This window comes from Anguilla anguilla, chromosome 9, assembly GCF_013347855.1.
Source record: "Anguilla anguilla isolate fAngAng1 chromosome 9, fAngAng1.pri, whole genome shotgun sequence".
In the NCBI taxonomy this organism is placed as follows: Eukaryota; Metazoa; Chordata; class Actinopteri; order Anguilliformes; family Anguillidae; genus Anguilla; species Anguilla anguilla.
The window spans coordinates 26,516,503-26,534,871 of NC_049209.1; the positions used below are offsets into that span (position 1 = coordinate 26,516,503).

An 18,369-nucleotide genomic window follows, 5' to 3' on the forward strand; every position below is an offset into this window, starting at 1 on the left:
CTGTAGTATAAGGCAGTTGAGATATTATTCCATTCCATGAATCTATTAAAATTGTTCATTCAAATATAAAACGTTCTTTTGTATAACTAGATTTTGAAATGTTTCATAATTTGTAGTAATCCTAAATCGAATTGCTCAGGAGGACCAACACAAAGCAAGTTTGAAATGACACATTGCATTCTCAAAATATTGTAATCTGCGATTAAGTCACCATGGAAAATGTTTAAAAATAGAGATTCTGCTGAATAATTTCAATTTGTTTCCAACCATCTCCTCTCATAAAATATTGAATTGTACAATGTTGAATATCAGCCTTGTTTGATGCTCCTTCACGATTTGCTTGTCACAAGCCATTGTACCAGTGAAGACGGAGGCAGCCTGTGTGTCATGTACGATTCATCTCAAAATTGCCTTTGACATAGAAAATGCGACCATGCTGTTGTAATGCAACAATCCACTTCATATAAGAGGTTTCACCAGTCGTCGTCCGCACCTTAATGTACTGAGAAGGACGGGGCAGCAGTAAGTTGGCACTGTAAAAGCAGTCATTTGGACGCCACTTTATGTCCAGGCAGAACCATCATTGCATGGATATTGCGACATGCAGAGACGCTAGTGGCAGCTTTTATGAATCACCAGGCTGTTTCCAATGAGACGTTAAACCGAGGTCCTGGCACTCCGTGGTCATTAAGACCCCTACGGCACTTCCCTGGTGCCTTGGCCAAGTTTTCAATTTGGCTCTCTCAACATGCCTGTCTAATCATCTCCCAGTTTAATTGGTTCAATAAACCCCTCTGCTGATGTATGTTGAGCATTCTGGCACAAAATGGCTGCCATGCGCTACTGAGGTGGAGGAGGGGGGGCACATTGTTTGTGGTTGAAGTGAGCTCCTCCCACCCTACTCGCTGTAAAGCACTTTGAAATCCTGAAATGAGTGGAGAGGCACTGAATTTATTTTGTCACAGAAAAATAAGCTGTTACCCTTACAGAAACAAAATACACTGAAAATATATCAACTAAAATATGTCATCGAGACATTGCAAACACTTCACAATTTGGGCAAACCTGAAAATTATTCTCTATAACAGACTGTTAACTGTTTTCATCTCATTTATTATTACCAGTGCAAAACCATGTAAGTACACTGCAAAAACAAAAAACAAGATTTTCCAATTTCACTTGACAAGCATAAAGTAACTTAAAACAAGATAATATTTTCTCCTTTAGAGAAAAATTGTTTTGATTTTAAACTTCATTACAAGAAGGGCCATATTTACCAGGGATCTGTAGACGTGGGGCTTCTATAGACTATAACAAAACAAAAAGCATTTGTCCATATTTACAAAGGTGCCACACCGGAGGATTGCGCTGGTAAAATGAGAGAAAAGTGGCATCCCTAAAATTGCGTTTTTGGGTTGGACCGCAAAAATATGGGAGGAGAGAATGGAAATGTATGCATATGACCTGCTACAGCTAATTCATCATGGCTGGTGGCCATTGCAGCAAAGGTCTGGGCAAGACAGGTGCTAATTCCTTTCCACCACAAGATCGACATGGTGCCAGTTGCCCTTCTTAGCAGGACACACCGTCAGTGTGGTACGTTGGCGAAAGGACAGTCTGTCTAAATCTGGCTTCTGGCTCATTCCAGCGAACAGTCGCGACATTAGCTGGCATTTCGCAGGGCGTGTTTCTCAAATGCCCTGTCGCTGGTTCCAAAAGCCATGCCGCGTCGAATGGTCTCGTTACATCACATTTCCGAATAATCGAGAGTCCCTTCAGGAAACCGAATGGGGATTTTATGCCGTCGCTAATTTCCCAAATGTGCTGGTTGCAACTGACTGCGCACATATTCAACTGATATCCCCATCAGCAATTGAGCATGTGAAACAGAAAGCACACAAAATTCTATCAGTTTGCAGGTTGTGCGTGACTACTGGAACGTCATCACAAATGTGGTTGCAAATGCACACATGATTTCTTCATCTTCAGGAACAGTCGCTTATTCGAGACATCGAGAGGCGGTGATAGAGGTGGTTGGCTATTGGTTATGAAATTAAATAAAAACATTCAGTTCTGAAGTTTTTACTAAGGAGATGTGTTCACATTCTCTCTGAAAATGTAAAGGTGACGGTGCTTATCCATTGTTGATACCTGTCCAAAACCCGACTTCACCAGAGATGGAGTGGTACAAGGAGGCGCACATCCGCACCAGAAATGCAGTGGAACTCTCATTCGGCACCCTTAGGAGCTGGTTTTGTGGTCTGGACCGTGCAGGTGGAGACCTCTTGTACAACCCAGAGAAAGTGGTGCAGGTGTTCGTGGTCTGCTGCATGCTCCATTATATTGCAGTGCGGAACAGAATGGCAGTGGAGCTGTTTGAAGTGGAGAAAGAGGCGGAGAGCGGGGCTCCTGAACCCATGTGTATAGGGCATTGGAGACAGAAGTGAGCAGAAGTGATTCACAATTTTTTCTCCGGAGCATTGTTTGTTTTTCACCTTGTTGTTTTTCAGGCGCCAAAATAAGTATAATAATTGTCTATGGGCAGTAGTTTCCATAAACTAGCCCTTCTGCCTCTGTTGCTACGCTGCAGCTAATAATGGATTTCAGGCACCAATGCCACAATTAGCTGTAACATAGCAGGAGAAGGAGAAAGGCCTGTTTGTGGAAGCTACTACCCGCAGACAACTATAACAGAATTATGCAATTTGGGAGAACCGTCCCTTCAGTTAATGATCTTATTACTGTATATGCCATATTTTCTTTGCGTTGTCTGATGTCTTGCCAAATGTTTTGAAGTCGATTATAGATCTTTTCGCTTTGCTAACTTTAGCTGCAATTTCCTCCCATACAGTTTGTCTTCTCGCTGGAACGACATGCATCTTAAATACCGGCAGTGAATTCAAATAGTCTGTGCTCATTTACATAACCAGTCTGAGTAAGCATGAAAACATGCGGCGACAGACTTGTGTGGCCCTGACGGTAATTTGCGTCATGCTAAGTAAACACGGCCCTAAAACGCTTGTTAAGACAGACTTTCTTTCAGTGTAACTGGAGCTACTCATGGGTAATCCAGTTGGTTTGGGACCAATGTTTACAGCATGCTGACCTAACCCTATTGTGATAACCATGAATGTGGGACAGGGCCGAAAACTATGGCACCTGCATCCGCAAAGCTTGACCTAAGAGGATGGAGTTAATCCGTTCAGAAATTCAAATTACTCGCTTGCTGTTGCATCAACATGAATAATCCATACGGGAAAGCATGATTTTAAATACTTTCTTGCGATATGTTATTCCATGGAGATGTAGGGCAATCATGGATGTACAGTTAGGGATGGCCATGTACGCAAGGGGTGTGACCACCTCTGTGTCACCTGACTTCTCACATTTCACACAGGAAAAAAGCACCACTGGAATGAGCAGATGGAAAGGCACAGGACTTCTCTATCTTCAGGGGTATGTCCTACCCAGTGCATTTGAAACCACCTACCTCAATGAACGCTTCAGGTATTCACATACCTGAATATTTTAAAAGCATGCACACAGAAAATGGAGGTCAGTGAGTAATCATGCACAATTCAATTATTATATTTTTGCCCAGCACACACATCCCTGCCAACAATGCGTTGCGATATGAAGTGAGTTGAAGCATTTGTTTGTGAAATCGGTTAAAGCAGTAAGTGCTTGTTATCGTCCACTACCAGCACGAGAACTGGAAACACAGAAAAATTGACTGAGCTTGGCAATGTGTTGACATAGGCTAAGTGCTATAGTAGATAACTGTGCCTACATTTTGCCATCTTTAATAAATGACAGACAATAAAATATGCTCTAATGTCCTTTTCTATGAAATGTAATAACTATTGTTACACTTTTCCAAATCAACAGTAGCAAACCACTACTGATGCTACACCTCTCTCACTAATTAGCAGCACTGTCAGTACCCTTTCAAATAAAATATTTCTTCCTTTCTACTTTTTGAAATGAAAAATGAAAGTAGTAGTGTTGCCAAAAGGTCTTTACTCTTGATGGAAAAACTTCAAACGCCAAAAAAACATAAGCACTCTTTTTTAATGTGGATGCCCCTCCTCAAGTTGTTTAGGCTGACCTTGAAACGATGCAAAAACAGCACATGAGAATGCCAGCAATAATAGGATTTACAAAGCTACAGTGTTTTTCCATGACTACATCCAGTAGCCATTTGAACATTTTGATTCATTGTTTAAATGACAGTCAGTAAACAGCTTGTAAACCAATCTTCTATTACATCTGAAAAATTAGTAGTCAACAATGTCTCAAGAGTGAAAAGATTCATGCAGTATACCGCACAATTAATGCTGGTACGTTACCTGGATTATGATATTTTGAGAAAAACTTTTACTGTTCCTTCATAGCTTGTAAACCTTGCTCTACACCCCTTTTGTCACGTCTCTGCAACTTCTTTCTGTTATGTACCATAAATTCAAACAAGACTCAGTGCCTCTTTTACATCCCAGAATTGTAGTGCCGGGTTTGTCATTTTTGTCAGACCTACTATATGAAATACTTTATCCAGCCACAACAACATTGCATCCTTGTTTATAGCCTGCATTCATGGAGGTAATCATAACGTCTATTATGCTCAGCAGTATATAGCCTCATTAATAATTAGCCTAACTGATTAAAAAATAAATTAAAAAACTGCACCGCTGTTCACAACTAACCTCCTTCACCTACAAAACATATGGCAAATGGCTGCCTGTCCTTGCTTGGCAGCATCCATTTAGGAGTAAAGAAACTTGCTCTTACTTTAGGCTGGTCCTCTGGGTGCTCTTTTGTCCAGCTGTTCAGAAGGGCTGCACTTAGCGATTTGGACCAAAATCAAATATCGTAAAAGGTTATGAATTATTTCATTTATTTATTTATTTTCAAAGATATGGGGGTGGCCGACGATAGGATTTCATTTTCTTTTCCCTTCCCTGGAAACAGAGGCTGCCACAGGCTACAAGGGGTGCCCGTCCCCGCTCTCGGGTGTCCCTGATGAAAATGGAGGTGAGCGACGAAGAGTGAGGATCTGATTTGGTTCAGTGATGGTTTTATTATTGCTCAGTCTTTGGGTCACAAAAGTGCCAAAGCCCAAATAAGCTGATATCACGGTGAAAGGGTATTCTCTGGCTCACAGGAGATTCGCCTTTTCAATTCACTCTCTATTGTCTTTTGTGTTTGTGCACACGGCTGTGTGTGTGTGGGATCCAGTGTTTGCGAGACTTTTCTATTTATTTTCTGTGGGTGGGCACGTATGACTTCTTCTGTGTAAACCCTTTGTGAATAGCGCGAGTGTTTTTGTCTGTGTGTGTGCGCGCGCTGTTTGGGTTTTTTGCGAGTGTGTGTGAACACATCGGTAAATGTTTGTGGGAGCTTAGCAAGGCCTACAAGTTAATATGTGCCCGGGGCTTGCTGTTTCAAGACAAAGATTGTTGAAGCCATTGATCAGGTGAGTTGACAGAATAGCACAAATAACACTGGTCTTATGAAACAAAAGAAAATGTAATGCTTGCCTCATTCGAGACTTTTTTTTATGACTGCCTGCCTCCCTCTTTTGTTCCCTGTATTTCTCCACCTCACTCCTGCCTCCATCTGTCAATCCATTCCTTATTTCTCTCTGTGCCCCATCCATCTATGTTTCCCCTTCTCCTTCCTCTCTCACAGCACTGCCTATGGGCAGACTAGAGAAGGCATGCCACTCCTTGTTTAACCAAATAACAGTCTTCATTTATGTATGAAGGTGTTGGGTAAAGAAGTAAAGGAGTCTGCAGAATGGGCTGCACCTCTTATCACGCTGGAAGCTCCCTACTGATGTGCTTCTTCCAAAACAGAACGGTTTTCACTCGACTTCAACTCCCTTCTTGACGATTTCAACTGTGTCTTCGTTTCATGAGCTCAAAGCCTCCCAGAGCTCTGTAAAACCTGACACAATGTCTGACACCTAGCATGGGCATTGAATTAAACTTTTTAAAGCATTAAGGCACTTTTCCCTGTTGTTCTCAGTGAGGCAGGGAAATACTGCGGAGAGTGGCATGTAGAGAAAGTGTCAAAAGTGTCAAACCTGTCTTTGGCGACAAAGGAGAAGAGATTTTAATATATCCAGCTAGTTTCTAAGGAAGAAATGAAAAGGCCCTGACAAACAATTGAGAGCAACCAATGGCTGTCTTACGTGGGAGCTTTGATTTCCGGATTACTCCGTGCATAATATACATGCAAGCACACGGCTGATGCGTTCGTACGTGTGTATGTTCACGCTTGTGGGTGACCCCCTTTACAATCTGAGACAGTAAACACCCAGTAAACACCCAGCACGTGCCACTTCTGGATGAAGAAAATCCTCTGTAGCCAATGGACTCATGGCAATGGACTCATGCTGGGAACACAAAATTCATTTTAATTATTTTGTATTATTTGCCCAAACTCCATTCTTGTGAGATGCATTTGTTTTTGCATATTTTTTGTCTTTCATAACCTCAAAAGGAGTCTTCATTTAGAATGCACTTGGTGTCCATATAACTATTCAATATGGTCCAATGAATGTACTCATGGGGGATAGTTGGATAGTTTAGAATGTGGCTTCTGTTGTACATGATGGATTGCATTAGAAGTTCAACAAAGAATTGAATGATTCAATCTGAACCCGTTTTCCAACTTGGCCCTTTCTACATGATCACTAACCAGTATTGATTACATTATTCATGCTGAATGTATTGAAGCTAGTTGTTTACTTGCTCTTAAATTAGCCATTTCAATTTATGACTGTCCATGGTACTATATCCCTGCAGCCTGTGCGTGCATCTGCTAGAGCTCTGTAACTTGCCACAATGGCAAATAATAAAGCAGAAAATGGCAATAAAAATGTGCATATGTGCAGATCCATTCTAGTCATTCTATTTCTATGGTAGAAACTGCCACAGTGTTTCAATTGGGTGCTATGAGAACAGGCTTCTTTGGATTGAAAAAGGATATTTGAAACAACAGCAATTTGGTTTGGTAATGGGGACCTAGATTTGCGATCAGAAGTGTGTTGGCTCAAATCTCCAGTGATTTCGCCAAGCTCCGTGCACTACGAACACGTACCCCTGTATACTGTTCTTCAAATTGAGTTCAAATGGGCCAGCAGAGAGATGTAAATGGTTAGGGAGATTGATTTTTATTTTTTTTTTCTTCGCCAGAAAGTTCCATGCTGGAATCCCCCCTGGCACAATACGATTGTATGACTCTGCAAGGTACTTAACCTGAATTGATTCAGTCGCACACATCCAGCTGTATACAGTATATGGATGAAGAGTTAAATACAAGGTGCAGAGAATGTTTTTCCTTTTTTAGACACTGTCCCTCCTTTTTTAAAGTTTGGAATTTGAGGAAACAGGAAACTGCGTGCTCCTTCCTTCTGTCCGTGAGTAGATGATGATCACAACGTAGTCGTTACACAGAACCCTCCGCTGACAGGTAGGATTCCATCTGCTCACTCACTACTAACACGACAAGCGATCTGCGGTGGCTAGACAGAGAGACATCTAGAAAACCGATAACGCTTGTTTCAGTCGACATATTTGCGATTTTAGCGCCTGCTCCTAACGGCCTTGTTGTCTGAGGGCTTCCATCTCAAACGGGTCACGCAAAAAAAGGTTTCAAATAGCGTGCGTGTCCTGTCTGCACCAGTCGCAGCCCTAAAAAATGCCATCCTGAGACGGGATGTTGAGGACAGACTTTGCAGATGGGCTGGACCGGCCCTCGGGCACACAGGGGTCTCCACTGCCCATGGAGACCGAAAATACAATCAAATATAATAAATTCAATATCAAATATTTCTTCTTTTTAGTGTTTACTGTCAAGTTCCAATAACCTGGCGTCGCTGCCCCTCTCTGTCCCCTGTCCTTCATGAGGGGATCCAGACATGGCCTCTCGCTACATTGGCTGTCGGAGTGTCCCCCCCCCCTCACCCCCCTCCCCTAAGCTGTGATGCAGACGTTAAAAATAGAAGCTGTTTCCACACTTCAAAGCCCTGTACTGACCAGTGAATGGGCAGGAGCTGCGAAGCCGACACGCTCTCTCGCTTTCCTGCTTCCCCACGCAGGCTGGGGGAGGGAGATCAAATGCAGAAGCCTTGTGCAAATTCCCAACTGTTGACCGGCAGGGCAGGGAGGCTCAACGGTTCAGGCCCAAAATAACATAAAATAGGAGGCCGAAGCACGGAAAGGAGAAGGTAATTACACGACTTCATAATCCGCACACCGTAATTAAGGCCTGGGGGGCAGGCTACACGTGCTGGGAAGGGGCTGCCAAGCCCGGCTGTTAAGAAAATGTCAATTGGTCGTCTTAACATTTTTTTTCCTCCAGTCAATGTGATAATGATTTGATAGCGAACATGACGTCCGTCCTCCGGTAAGACGCTTACAGAAACGCGCTCCTTTGGCGTAAAGGTCACCCTGATCAAATCATTGTCCAATTAATGGAAATGCGTGTCTGTTTGACCTCCCAGGATGCCTTTTAACACGCTAAGTTAATGAGCGCTAATTGTTTTTGACTGCCTCCTCACACCACCCCCCCGCACCCCCCCCCCCCCCCTCCCCGCCCTCCCTCCCGCCCGCCCAGCCTGGCTTGAAGTCCCTTTGATGTGGGCCAGGGAAGTGCCACCAGCTGTACCACCACCCTCTGCTGCAGCCAGGTCTTTAGATCCTATTAGTGGGTTGTTCGGTGGCGGGGGCGGTGGGGAGGGGGGGGGGGTGCCCTGAATTTCTGGTAAGCGCCTCTCAATGTTTTAGACATTTAAAGAGCTACGGTGAATAAAAGTTGTTTTTTTCTGCATTTCCTACACTTTAATAGAAATTAAATCACGTTCTATACAGTAGGCCTGCTCAGCAGACTCCCTGTCTAACACTACATTATCATCATTAACAATTGTCTCAGGTAACATGAAAGAGCGCAATTAAAAGTAAATTATTTGTCTCAACACTCAGCCGTGGAGTGTTCTTGTTATTGGATTATTTAATTTAGAAAGCGGAACGAGTATATGGGCTGTAAAAGCAGTCATAATCAGTCTCCAGAACCACTGTTAACGTAATCTAAGTGCAGCTCAGCAGCTCGGCGTTGAAGAAAGAAGCGAAAGGAAAGCAATAAGAACACCGAGGAACATCAAGGCACGCATTTCAGCTCAGCTGCACAGTGGGCGTGGCGACCGCAGCGCGCTTAAATCGCACCTGTTTAACGCGAGCCATCAGACATCGGAGAGGGTCTGAATTACAAGGCTTTTTGAAAGAAGCGGCCCAGCAATCAAGCGGCTATTGGACCGCCGCTGGTGCCCGCCGGCCCGCCAGCTCTTCGCGAATCGGCACGGCGGCGATCAGCTGGCGGCAAGAGCGAGCACTTTACGCGCTTCCAACAGCGCTCCTCATCTTCAATGCCCAGTCTCCACTGTCCGCCGGCGCCGCGATGCCGCCGCCGCTCTGCCCATTCACAAAATGCCAGGGGACTGACGGCTGGCACAGACGCCGGCCCAGCAGGCTGCTCGCTGGTCGGGGAGGCTGTGCGAGCAGCAGCCGTGCCTCCGGTAAGGGGGGAAAGAGATAAATGTTTCTCCGGCAGGAACAGTAAACACAAGGCGAGCTCGACCCCTCCGGCGGGAGAGACGCCTTCGCCGAGCAGCGGCGTGCGGAGCAGCAGAGCGCTGCGTGCGGCTCCCGAGCGCCGCACGGCCGCGGAGCAGCCGGCTCCTCACGCTCACAGGCACCGCACGCCGTGTACTCAGCGTCATCGGCAGGAAACATCCGGAATCAGACGTGCGTCAAAGTATCAGACAAAACACCTTTAGCAAAGGCCAAACATTCCTGATTGACAGCAAAGCAATAAATATCAGTAAGAAAAAATATTGATTTCAAGACTAAAATGTAAGACTTTTGGTTTTGGAACAGAGAGGAAGAATAGTGCAAGTCATTTTTTTTTCTATGCCTGTCCAAACTATCTGGCTTTTAACTGACTCAAACAGCAATCTTTCTGTTTACAGTTTTCTCCATTTCATTCACGATGATCAAATCTCTGCCTTTCCTTCAAGGTTTCTTGGTTGCAATTCTGACACAAATTTCACATGTGGGTGGGCTATACATCTCCATTGGTTAATGTGTTTTGGATTGACAGGTGATTGACCTGGAAGTAGAATGGCAAGGTCAGCATGCATCCACCATGGATTTTATGGCATCCACACACCAGCAAGCAGGATTTGTTTGTGCAAGACCAACATGATGCATCCCTGTATTTCCAGCCAAGCAGGTATTTATTATGCTTATTTATTTGTTAGACTGTTGAACATAAATGTATAAATTGATGTCTCTGTTGGGTATTTGATGTAAAGCTAGCTAGCATTGTTTGTAGCGTAACTGGTGGCTAGGTAGCTAGCATTGTTTGTAGCCTAACTGGTGGCTAGGCAGCTAGCATGAGCTAAACATCTGCAGGTAATTTTGTGTGTGTGCATTAAATGAGCAATTGCATTTTTTGCATAATAGCTATGATTGCTATGCCTCTCACTCTCTGATAGGACCAGGTAGGCTAGAAATAACAATTTCAAACAAGAAAATACTTTCAAGTGATGAGAGAATCAAAGCATAAATCTGGATTATTTAAGCCTAATTTAGAAAAAAAAGAAAACCACACCCTTTGAACAAACAAATCCAACTGAATGGGAGCTCTGACAACCTGGCCCCCTCCCTCTCTCTCCCCATAAGGCCACAGGCCACTCCTAATGAGCTTCATTTCCCCAACCATCCCTCCTTCCCAGATACATCCACACAGCAGACATTGCTCTGGAATTCTGCGTAATCTTTAAAAATGCCAACATGGCATTACAGCTTCCGCTCTTCTTAAAAAAAGAACATCTGACAATATGGAGAACGCCTGACGAGCGATAAGCGTAGAGGAAATCTGTGACAGGGGAGGGAGTGTAGCTGTTTGGAACTGCATGGATGAGCCCAGTTTACCTAGCTCACAGCTGGGGGAGCCGAGCCAGGAGAGAGCCCTGGAGCATCCAGGCTGTAGCAGGGACGCGCGGTCAGGCTAGGCCTGCTAGCTACCGCCTACACAGTAAAATGCTCAGCGTTAACTTAACTGTAACAGAATTTATGAGTCCAAGAGGCATCAAATGTACTCTGAGAGCAAAATGTACTTTATCAGAGTAGACTTCACACCAAACGTTCTAATGTGTATATTGTTCAAATCAAGCCAAAATAAAATATTTTGATTGTGTACGATTCTTCATTAGCCTTAATTTTCATGATCATATTCTGCATAATTTTCATATTCTGCAGAATTTATATGAGTTCAGTAGGCACTGAATATACTCTGTTGTAGTTCTAAAGTACTCTACCGGAATTGATTTTCACACTTAGACATTTTTGAAGTGTATCTTGCCTCCCCTTATTGCACATAACTGGGTTTTATGGTTTATTACCCCCGTGTTACTGGGGGGCCCCAAAGAGTGCCTGGCTACAATGGCTTCTGAGAAAGAGATTATGAGTGTGCACCTGTCTTTCTCGCTCTCTTTTCCATCCCCCCCCCTCTCCCTCAGTCAATCAAACAGAATTTACTTCTCTGCCCATTCCAGTAAAATCGCAGTGTTTCGTGTTGCACGATGCATCACACTGGAACGGTTTCTGAAACAATGGAGACTGCCTTTACCGAGGAAAATAAAAGGGCAAATTACAAATAAAAAGCAGAGACAAAAGCCATTACAGCAACAAAAACCCATAAGGAAACGGAACGGAATTGCATGACAATGATACATGACGGACTGCTTCTACTGCAATTAGAAAATGGATGATGGCGAATCGATGTCATCACGTTTACGGGTCGAGGCCACTCTGAAATCCAGCGTTCAGTTAGCGGCTAGAACACCGCAGGAAGCCGCGCGGCTCACACCCACCTAAAAACATACGCACCATCACAAACCGTCCTGTTTTTACCGCACACTGACGCGAGCGGCCTCTTTACAAACTTACATATGTTCAGAGGAGCATATACGCCTCGCTGTCTCTTTGATTTCCCCCACCGCCTCTCAGCTGATCATCGATAAGCACTCAACGGTGCGCGGCGAGAAGCGGCGAGGCACTGCGGCTCATGCGCAGCCTGTGATTACACAGATATGAAATAATAATGCCTCGCAAAGAGCCCACTTGAGCGAGCCCAGATCCGCGGCCCCCAAATGCCAACAGCGGCTCCATTATGAGTCGCGAAAGGCCTAATGAGCACGTGGTTTCCACCCTCTAAGAGCAGGGAGCCAGCGACGCTCCGGGAAAAAGAAGGAAAACAAGGTAAACGACTACGGCAGCAGCAAACCCCCGCCCCCCCCCCCCTCCCATTATCGGATTTCTGGATAGCTTGTTTTGAGCTCCTTATTAGTACTCAGCCAGGACGGGTGCTGGGGCTCGGCTTGTTTGCTCTGCCAGTGGAGTATTCGGAAGACATGAGTACAGACGGTCTTTCTGCATAGCCCACTTCCATATTAATAAAACTGCAGCGCTGCACAACACTCGGTGTGAAATACTGCAGATGCCCGGGCGGGTGCGCCGAAGCTAACGCCGCCGCGGCACACGATGCCAGCGACCGCGCAGCGCTCCTTCTGCCCTGCCGGTCCTAAACTTGCACCGGGGTTTCGCATAAAAAGAAACGTAGCAAAGCGTTAAATGAAGTATTCGTGTCTGAAAGGCAGCTGCTTCCCACAAGGTATGTAAGAGCCATTACTGCAGTGTGTGTACTGTCAAGAAAATCTCCCCACCCTCTCCCTGCTCAAACTCCTGCACAGAAAAGGGTAGATGCCCTGAACTGGACCTTTGCTGGTTGTCACAAAGATTGGGGGGGGGGGGGGGGGGTATAATCTTTTAGGAAATGAGCTGCCCTTGCAAGACTAGGTTTTTCTGAATATTGAAACAAGGACAGGGAGAGGGATGGTTCTCCCTAAAGAGTTTGTCCCCCTGAGCAAATATGGGACGCGCTGTGCTTCCGTTGCATTATGGGAAAGAGATGAACCCCCACCCGCTACCCGTCTCCCCCAATGTTTCCCAGAATACTGACCTGAATACAGAACCAGTGGAAGAGTACAAAAGAGAACACCAGACAAAAAAAAAAAAAAACATTTTTCTTTTTGTTTATCTATCCTGAAAACGTACGAGGTTAGGTTGCAGGTAAACACGTGCAGGCGCAGTAGACAGAAATGATTGGGAAAAGAGAAAGAGGAAAAAGTGTCTAATGAAAAAAAGAGAAATAATCAACATGACTGCACTGCTGAACACTGCAGCCCCACATCCACAATCACTCAGGGAATCAAAACACTATTTAATAATTCAGCATGAACTGTGAACGGGTGGGGAGGGGGGGCTCATGCAGCAAGAAAAGCAAGCCAGGCAACAACTCAGACAAAAGAGCGGATAGGCTTTTGGGTGGAAGAGAAGCCCACACTCAAAATAAGGTCTAGTGTGCACTATAAGGCCATTTTATGTCAGTAGTGCATTGCATCGCATCGCATCACTGAGAGGCAATGCGTTCAGCTGCGGCACGTCACAATTTTAGGAGGCAGTGTTCAGGAGAGTGTTAACTAGCATTGTGTTACAGTGCGTGTAGGAGCTGTGTTGGCATTATAGGCAGCGAGTGCTTTCAGTGTGTTCATAGTGTTTGAAGTCATGGCATAGGGATGGGCCATATATCGTGATGATAATTACTGAATGCAGTAATGGCCGTAGCTGTGGTGTTTTGCCTTTTTTAACATCCTTTTCTCTTTAAATATACTTGTGTAAACAACCACAAAGCACTGAACTGCTTCTGTAAATAATGTCATCACTATTATCATAAAAACACATCGCATGATAACATGGAAGCTGTATGACCTCGGTCCTGATTGGCTGTCTTACCAACATCCGACAGATACCACAGCTTCTCTGGAAACATTTCAGGCCGCCTCATTAGTTCGTTCAGGTATACTGTAATTAAAAATAAAGGAAAGGAAATGCACCACATGGTGGCTACGACCATTATTGCATTTGATAATTATCGTTGCAACAAATCACCCATCCCTATCATGGCATTTGGTAAAGTGTTCAGTGTTGGAAGACAGAGTGTCACCAACTTTGCATTAAAATGTGTTTGAAAGCATTGTATTCAGTAGCACTATGTGGTAATTTTTCTATGACAGGAATTAACAACAGTGTGAGTTTTTGTTAGTTCATTGTGGTACCATATTGGGAATGTGTTAAGTAGCAGTGTGTTACAGTGCTGGTCTGCCAGGATGTTGTATAGTTCAGCATTGATGTTGGGAATGTGTTCAGTAGCATTGTGTTACAGCGTTCATATAACAGGTAGTTCACAGATAGTTCACCATCGATGTTCAGAATATGTTCAGTAACAATGTTTTACAGTGTTGGTATAACAGGCAGTTGGCAGTCATATAGTTCAGCATCGATGTTGGGAATGTGTTCAGTAGCAGTGTCACAGTGTTGGTATGCCAGGCAGTCATATAGTTCAGCATTGATGTTAGGAATGTGTTCAGCAGTAATGTGTTACAGCAGGGGTCCTCAATCTTATCCAGAAAGGGCCGGTGTGGGTGCAGGCTTTTGTTCCAACCAAGCAGTTACACACCTGATTCTACTAATCAACCACTGGAGTCTTTGCAAAGGATCTTGACTAGCAGAGTCAGGTGTGTAACTGCTTGGTTGGAACAAAAGCCTGCACCCACACCGACCCTTTCTGGATAAGATTGAGGACCCCTGTGTTACAGTGTTGGTATAACAGGCAGTCTAATAGTTCAGCATCGATGTTGGGAATGTGTTCAGCAGCTGTGTGTTAGTGTAAATATGCCAGGCAGTCACATAGTGCAACATGGATGTTGGGGATGTGTTCAGTAGCAGTGTGTTAAAGTGTTGGTATGAGAGGGCATGAGTTGTGCAGCTCGGTGTGGGGCTGTGTTAAGGGTGGGAGGCAGTGGGGAGGCCGCACATGCAGCCTGCTGAAAGCTTCAGTATTTTTCAACAGGCTGTGGATCAGGCTGTTTTCACTCAACAGTGTAGGAGGGGAGAGGGATAGAATGATAAAACAGATGCAACTTTACACAGAAACAAGGCAATCAAGCCGTGCTCCCACGGCCTTCACTGTGTCTTGTCTACCTTTCCCCCAATACCTTCAGAGCAGGCGAGTAAATCACTGCCACTGCAATTTACCGGGAAAGATTTTTCAATTTGTCTAGTAGGCCTGCCCTGCACTACCTTTACAATGTGTTCTCAGTGGCTTTTTTTGGGTGAAGAGATTAATCTTAATTGAGTTTTGTTGCTGAGAAAACATCTCGGAATCTGGAAGGTGCTCAAACCTTTACTCATCCCCGACCCAAAACCGCATTCTCCTCGGGTTACCACCGTTAATTTCCCAGCATATATGACAAGGCGCAGGACGGAAAAACACTTGGCAATTCGACAGGGCCCTGGTGATTAAGTTGCTCTGAGTAACAATTCCCATTTGTGTGAATAATTTATGCCGAGCCCTCCCTGACCTGCCATGTCAGTCTGCCGGATCGGACTGGCGGTGTTCACCCGGGGCCCGTCTGACCGAGCCCGGCCGGACCTCACCACCTCACCACACCTGTCCGTCTTCCTTCTCAAATCTACCGCACATCTGGGGACCGCTGAGGCCCCCTGGGAGGGGGTGGGGGGGAGGGGGGGGTGGTGGCAGGGCACGGAGCGCCTGCTCAGAGGAGGGGGTGTGACACGCCACAGTCTCAGGGGGGCAATTCCATTTCGATTTGTTCAATCCAGGAACCGAACTGAAATGAGTTTCATGAAACCAAAAATGAGCATAATGTTCTTTGTGGATTATTCGGTTAATAAATTGAACCATGATTCATTTCCTGAGCTGTCTGAATCGAAATGGGGTCGGACATAGCCTGTCACACCAAACCCAGCCCCCAAAAAACCTGTCAAATCATCTGCAATGGGATCCCGGTGCAGAAGAGCCGTTCTCTCTCTAAAATGGAGGGCGGTTTAACCCTGAGTTGCTGGCACGTGGTTGCACTCGTGATAAAGCGGGGCATACCGTGCTCATCCTGTGTGATCTGAGAGCTTAGCACCTGCCCCAAACCCCCCCCACAGAGGAAGACGGGGGCCCTCTTGTCTGTGTAAACACAAGCCCCCACGCTGTGCCCAGCGCACCTGCGACGCACTGCAGCTGTTCCGCGCTCTGCTGCTGGACGACGCACCGTCGCGCGGTTCGCCCCGCCGCTGCTCGGCAACCGTTACTCCGGCAGCGCTCCTCCGGCGCTTTGGGAACTCGGGACTGGCGCTGCGGTTGTACGCGTGGCCTTCGCACAGGCCTTGAATCCTCCGGTGTGTGCGAAGACCTATTTTGCTGAGACGAGACTGTCATCTCCTGCCTGCCTGATGCAAGACTAGGTCGGGAAACGCCTTGCACCGGGTTACACGATGGACAGTTTTAAAACGCTGTCAGGCTGTGTGAGTACAATTAGAAAAATCTAATTACAATTTGCAAATGCATGATATTAAAATTATAATAAAAACTTAATCATCTTTGGATAACATTACTTAAAATGAGCAAGCTGAAACATAAGAGATCTATGCTGGAACGCTGACACCTGCAAGCCTAGCTGACTGTAATGTGATATTTTCATTACACAGAAAATGAATCTCCATAATACCCATTACCGTTAACTACACTATATAAATTCCACCAGTCAAAAGTGTACCAGTCAGAACCTGACCGCTCACTTTGTGTGAAGTTTGAGTAGCGCAGCACTTGGAGAGGCTGTGTTTAAGACTGCGGTGCGACGGTGGAGAACTTCACTTTGACATCACACCGCCTTCAGAACTGTTGAATTTCTGTGAGCTGCACCTTTCACTGCGAAGTTCAGACTGTGTTAAGAAACAGGATTTCACATCCTGCAACAGCAGTTTATAAAGTAAAAAAGAAATCACCTGATTTATTCAAATCTTTAAGACTGGGTTTCTCTTGGCACTGCCAGTGTACTGGTGCATGTAGACATGCGCACGCACACACACACACACACACACACACACAAACTCACAAAACACGCCCGTACACACACACACACACGTAGTCGCAGAAGCACAAAAATGCATGCATGCAAGTGCACGCATTATGCACGCGCACACACACACACCCATGCACGTAGTTGCAGAAACAGAAAAATATGCACACGCACGTGCACGCATTATGCACACATGCACACAAACACATACACGCACTCACACAAACAAACAAAAAGGCACCCACACACACACACACACACACACACATACACACGGCCAAAAGCATGCACGCACATGCGCACAGGCGAGAACGTTTTATCGTTTTATACTTTCTCTCCTTCCTCAGTCGCCAGCTCGGTGGGGCGATGATCTATCTATTTTATTTTAATCCTCTGGGCAGATGTACTGTGCTCACCGGTATGATGCATCAGTGTCGTCTCAAGGGTGTTTCGTGTCCTCACTCTTTCAGCCCGACGAGCAATAAGCCACTTACTCTCGGAGGTGCTTTAAGCTTCCCAGAGACAGCCCAATTCTCCCGCCTCTACCAGCAAGCTCTTAAAAACTGCCCTCCCACTCCCCCTCGCCCTCCCTCTCCCCCTCCCCTGTCCTGTGGCGCAGTTCTAACCACACGCCAGTACCAGCCTGCGCTCCAGAATCTCCCCAGGATTGGTGCAGGCTGAGACCCACCCGTTGCCGGCACAAAACGACGGCCGGCCTCACGGTCCGGGTCTGTCCTAGCCTTTAGGCCTTCGTTTATCAAATTAGGGATCAAACTGGTCATGATTTCGATTCGGAGAAAGAAGCCGAGATCAAATCTCAGGGTCTCCGCAACAGGAACGAAAATGGGGACTGTGTGGTCCAGACGGGTCTTCAGAGCGCTCCTGTCTATTCCTCCTCTATTCAGGTTTATGATGTGAGGTGCTCCGGGTTTTGCGAGGTTGAAAGAAATGAAAAATGCCAACATACTGCTCTCCAAAGAACCTCTTATCTGGAGTCCAATTACTGGTGGTGAACGGACTGTTTAGCGTACTCCAATTAAGGCTGAATGAATAGAAATTATGTAGCTCTAGTGTGCCGGGAGACTCACACGGACGGCTGAGCCTCCCAAACCGCCAGCTCCATTTCTCCATGAAACCCGGGTCACCCTAACAGTCATCTTCATAACCCTCCATCTTGACTTTGGCCGTTCTTTTTATCTGGATGAGCATTCACCTCTATGGCCCCCACCCCCACCCCCACCCCCAATCCTTTTCCCCCTTCCAACCTTTGCTGCCATCACCCTCTTCTTTCTTCTTTCCCCAGTAACCCCCTC

At 45.6% G+C, this 18,369-nt stretch overlaps 1 protein-coding gene and 1 long non-coding RNA gene across 2 annotated transcripts in view; one reads left to right on the forward strand and one right to left on the reverse strand.

The window, feature by feature from the left end:
- rtn4rl1b (reticulon 4 receptor-like 1b) overlaps positions 1 to 18,369 on the reverse strand; it is a 158,032-nt gene that overhangs the window by 121,134 nt on the left and 18,529 nt on the right. The gene's annotated exons all lie outside the window — the stretch shown is intronic.
- Positions 8,162 to 18,369, forward strand: part of LOC118235888 — a 102,843-nt gene continuing 92,635 nt past the window's right edge. The window contains exons 1-2 of the long non-coding RNA XR_004766934.1: positions 8,162 to 8,233; positions 10,162 to 10,293. This is a non-coding gene — a long non-coding RNA (uncharacterized LOC118235888). The remainder of the gene's footprint in view (positions 8,234 to 10,161; positions 10,294 to 18,369) is intronic.